This window comes from Orycteropus afer, unplaced genomic scaffold, assembly GCF_000298275.1.
Source record: "Orycteropus afer afer isolate SDZICR_OR568_19922 unplaced genomic scaffold, OryAfe1.0 scaffold00169, whole genome shotgun sequence".
Taxonomy (NCBI): domain Eukaryota; kingdom Metazoa; phylum Chordata; class Mammalia; order Tubulidentata; family Orycteropodidae; genus Orycteropus; species Orycteropus afer.
The window spans coordinates 4197126-4202483 of NW_006921756.1; positions in this window are offsets into that span (position 1 = coordinate 4197126).

Sequence of the window (5358 nt, forward strand, 5' to 3'; positions counted from 1 at the left end):
ACTACATAAACAGATTGAAGAAGAAAAACAACTTGATTATCTCAATAAAAATAGAAAAATCATTTAACAACAACCAGCATCCAGAGATGATGAAAACTCTCAGCAAACAAATTCCCACACAAAGTAAATTTCTTGCCCTGATAGAAGACACCTAGGAAAACCTGCAGCCTACATGATAGGTAATGAAAAATATTTTCCAACTAAAACTGTAAACAATCAATTCTGCCCAGTTTTTGATTGGCTTTGCTAAAGAGGCAAGGAGGCCACATCTCCTGACCTCCTCTAACCCCACAAGAGGAAGACAGAATCACCAGCAATAGCCCAAGGCCCATTCCTGTGAGGCTAGACATGCTACCTCCCTCCAGCCCTTTCATCAGCCCTGACACCAACTGTTCCTCCTGCAGCACCCACCACCTCTCTGCTGGGTTTGATAATTCGCTGCAGTGGCCACACAGAACTCACAGATTATGGGGTTTAATAGGGAAGCACCAGGCTACAATTCAAGTTCAGGAACAATGCTCAGTCTCTCTCAGCCTTCTGTCTCTCAGTGAACAGTCTCTCACAGTCTCTCTCCCAGCAGTGTGTCTCTCTCAGCAATGTGTGTCTCTTGCATCTCTTTCTCAGCCATGTGTCTCTCAGGAGTGCATTTCTCTCAGGAGCACGTCCTTCTCAGCCAGCAGTCAGAGAGACTCCTTCTGCCTCTAGGAGGGCTTCTTTTGAACCTGGCAGAGTGGCCAAACTAACCAATCATAATATCAGAATTCTCAACACTTGAGAGACAGCGAACTTCCCAGAACATTGCTTTGTGCCACTTCCAACAGAAATACCCCAGGTGGATAACTTTAATAATCAGGAGCTCCTCAGTTGCTCATGGCAAATTCTACCATGGAGTTTACAAAAACTTATCAGTAGAAAAGCCATGCCAGGTAATCTACTACACCACAGGCTTGTTTGTCCTTTTGTTGTTAAAGTTGTAGAGGTTTTTATGTGTATCTGGATATTAGATCCTTCTCAGATATATGATTCCCAAAATTTTCACCCAATCTCTAGATTATCTCTTCACTTTTTAAAATAAAGTCCTTTGGTGAACAAAAGTATTTAAGTTTTATGAGATCTCATTTATCTAGATATGACATGCTGTTCATGTCATATCTGATAAACCAACCTTAAAAACTAGTTCCACAGTTTCATCCCTACATCTTCTTCTAAGAATATTAAGGTTTTAGTTTTCACATTTAGTCCTTATCATGGGTTGAATTGTTGAATTGTGTCCCCCCCAAAATATGTGTCAACAAAGCTAGACCATGATAGTAATGCGTAATTATCCTACATTTTATGATATGATGTAATTATTCTATGCTCTGTAAATCCTAAACTCTATGATGTTAATAAGGCAAGATTAGAGAAAGTTATTTCAATAAAGCAGGATATAATCAACAGGCTTATGTTGTCTCTTGAGCCAATATCTTTTGTGATGTAAAAAAGATTAAACAAGTGAAAAGCGGTCAGAGGGACCTGACTACTACCAAGAAAGAGCCAGCAGTAGAGTATGTCCTTTGAACCCAGGGTGCCTGTGCTGAGAAACTCCTAGACCCAGGGAAAGATTGATGCCAAAACTCATGGAGTTCTCTAAGGGACACTGAGCCTGCAGATGTTGAAAGGAGACAAGGACTTTCCCTGAGAACTGATATAAAGAAAAAAACCTTCCCATAGACCTGGTCCCCTGAATTTGGACTTCTAGCTTCCTGAACTGTAATAGAATAAATTTCTATTTGTAAAAGCCATATTTGTGGTGTTTCTGGTATAGCAGCACTAGATAACTAAGACAGTCCTTAATTCTTTTACTTTTTTTTTAAACTGTGGTGAAAATATACACACCAGAATAATCCCCGGCACAGCAACTTCCACATTTATAATTCAATGACATTGATTACATTTTTCATTTTGTGCCACAATTATCACTATCTTTTTCCAAAATATCCCATCACCATTAACATAAATTCAGTGCTTCCTCAAACAAAAACTCCTCCTTTTCCCCTCACTCTCATCCTGGTAACCATTAATAATCTTTGGTTGTGTTTGCTTATTTTATGTAAGTGAGATCATATAGTATTTGTCCTTTTGTGACTGACTTATTTTGCTTTGCATGATGTTTTAAAGGTTCATCCATGTTGTGGCATGCATCGGGACTTATTCTCTTTATGGCTTTATAATATTCCATTGTATGTATATACACCTACTCCTCACTCATGGACTATCTTACTGTCTGATATTTTGCATTTATGACAATAGTAAAAAATCTACTCTCCGAGTAGATTTTGTGCATTAATAACTCATGTCTGGCAGTAATAAAAGCTGAGGTCCTTGATAGTGGACCCCATGTGCATGTAGAGAGGAAGCTCATATTACATAGTGTTTCACCACTCCGGAGGGGAGAGGGTGCACTGTCTCCCTGAGCTGCAGGGGTGCTGGGAAGAGTGAAGGAAGGCCTGGAGTGGCTCTAGTAGGGATGGAATGCTGCCTGGCAGGTGCTGGGTACCCACATGAGCTAAGGCCAGGTCAGTGGCACCTCCTGTCCTGAAGGTGGGACACTCTTTGGACCCAGAAGGCAGTGGGATCCTGGGGTCTGGCTCCACCTCCCAGCCCAAAGAGGTGGCAGGGATGGGTTGGGCTATGTTCAGAAAGAGCCCTGAGTGCCTGGAGCCCACAGGATCCCACATCAGCTGATTGACACCAGTGCAGCCTTTTATGCTACCTTGATGCTCCCTTCTGGGTGGGCACAAGTGAGAGCAGGGCAGGCTACCTGAGTAGGGGTAGGGTCAGTGGGTGAGTGGTCAGTGGCAGCTGTAGCTTAAGGTCAAGGGCAGAGGCCACACCTAGCCATCATGGCCTCAGAGGAAGCTCTGGATTGTCATTTCTCATTGGGATTATGGAGGCAGGGCTGCCGAGTGAGAATTGAGGTACGTTCAGAAGAGGGGCCAGTGGGGGGACTCAGTGGACAGTGTACACTCCTCTCTAGTCCCCAGGTCCTCCCACTAAAAGATAGAGAGTCACCTGCCCCTGACAAAGCCACTATGGGCCTTTTGGGGTCTTTCAGGGAATGAGCTAGGGCTACCCATCCCGAAAATTCATTGAGGGCAGGAGAGTGAGGGGACCTTGGGAATGGGGAAGGGGGTGGTGCTTGTGTGTCCCTGGCTCTGGAAGACTGGGCAGCCCTCCTCATGGGTGGCAGTGGAGGCTGAGCTCTCCTGAGGTGATGTGGGGAAGGGAAGGCGATGCTGCCAGAGAACCTCAGCAGGGGCCCAGTGAGACATTCACAGTACAGGTTAGGGGGTGAAGTGATGTGGTCATCCTCCATCTGTGCATAGTGTCCTTATCTTTGGAATGTAACCATGTTGATAAGTGAGGAGTGAGTGTACTACATTTCATTTAACCATTCATCTGTTGATGGATATTTTGGAGTTTCCACCTTTTGGCTGTTGTGAAAAATACAGCAATGAACATTGATGTACAGGTTTATGTTTATGTTCCCACTTTCACTTTTTCTGGGGGACTTTAATCCATTTCAAATTTGTTTCCATGTATGGTGTGAGGCATGGATCCTAATTCATTCTTCTGCATGTGGAAATGCAATTTTTCCAGCACCATTTGTTGAAGGGACTCTTCTTTCCACATTGAGTAGACTTAGCTCCTTCGTTGAAAATCAGTTTACCATAGATGTATGGAATTATTTCTGGACTCTCAATTATTTTCCATTGGCCTATATGTCTGTGATAACACCAGTACCAGGTTATTTTAATTACTGTGGCTTTATAGTATCTTTTGAAGTCAGAAAATGTGAATGGTCCTTCTTTTTTTCTTTTTCTTCAAGATTGCCTTAGCTATCTGTGGTTCTATGCCCTTCCATATAAATTTGAGAATTGTTTTTCCTATTTCTGCAAAGAAGGCTATTGTATTTTGATGCAGATTGCATTACATTTTTAGATTTCTTTAGATAATATTGGCATCTTAACTATATTAAGCCTTTCAATACATAAACATGGAATGTCCTTCCATTTATTTTAATCTTCTTTAGTTTCTTTTGGTAATGTTTTATAGTTTTCTGTGTACAAGTTTTTCACCTTCATATTTTTTTTATTCCTATGTACTTTATTCTTTTAGATGTTATTATAAATGGCAATATTTTCTTTTGTACTTGCTCAGTGCTGATGTATAGAAAACTGACTGATTTTTGCACATTGTTCTTATAAGCTGCCACCTTGCTGAATTTATTTATTTTTTTAACAGCTTCCTTGTGGATTACTTAGGGTTTTCTATACAGATGATCATGTTATCTGTGAAAAGGAATAGTTTTACTTCCTCCTTCTTGATTTGGATGCTTTTCTTTTTTAAAAAAGGTTTCCTTAAATCCTGGTCTAATTGTTCTGGCTAGGATATCCAGAATGATGTTGAACAGCAGTGGTGAGGGTGGGCATCCTTTTCTTGTTTGTGATCTTAATGAGAAAAATCTCATTCTTTCTCTGTTGAGTATGATGTTAGCTGTGAGTTTTTCATAAATGCCTTTTATTATATTGAGGATTTTCCCTTCTATTCCTACCATGTTGAGTGTTTTATCTTGAAAGACTGTTGAATTTTATCAAATACTTTTTTCTGCATTGAGATGATAATGTCATTCCTTTCCTTTGTTCTATTATATGGATTGATTTTCTAATACTGAACCACCTTTGCATTCCTAGAATAAATCCCATTTGATCATAGTGTATAATCCTTTTAACATGTTTTTGGATTTGGTGTGCTAGTATTTTGTTAATGTATTTAAACTCGTTTTGAGGATGAGGAAGCTGAAACTAAAAGATGTAACGTGATTTGTGAAGACCATTCCACAGGTAAGAGATGGGATCAGGTTTTGGATGGAGGGCTGTCTGACTGCAAACTTTCTTCTGCAAAATAGTTGATCACAACTGGCATCACGTGCTTAATTTTTGATGAACTAAATAGTTCAACAGAGTGCATTTTAAGTGTCTGCTTGGTGCTAAGTACAAGGACCCAGGGATGAACGAGACACACAGATCCTATACCACTGGGATTTCAGATCTAGTGAGGGATGAACATGTGAAGGGCAATTACCATGTAGAATGATAAACCACCATTAGTCATAATAGTTATATTTGTATAGTGCTTTATAGCTCAGTGGGGGCCCCACATGCAGATTTGGCCATTTCCATGTTCTGGTGAGAAGGGCCCCCTGGTTTCCCTCTTATAGCATCATGTCTCTCAATATTGCCCATAGAATCTCTCAATATTGCAACTCGAGGCTTAAATTTTTTTTCCGTTCTTTCAGTTTGAGAAATGCTGAGC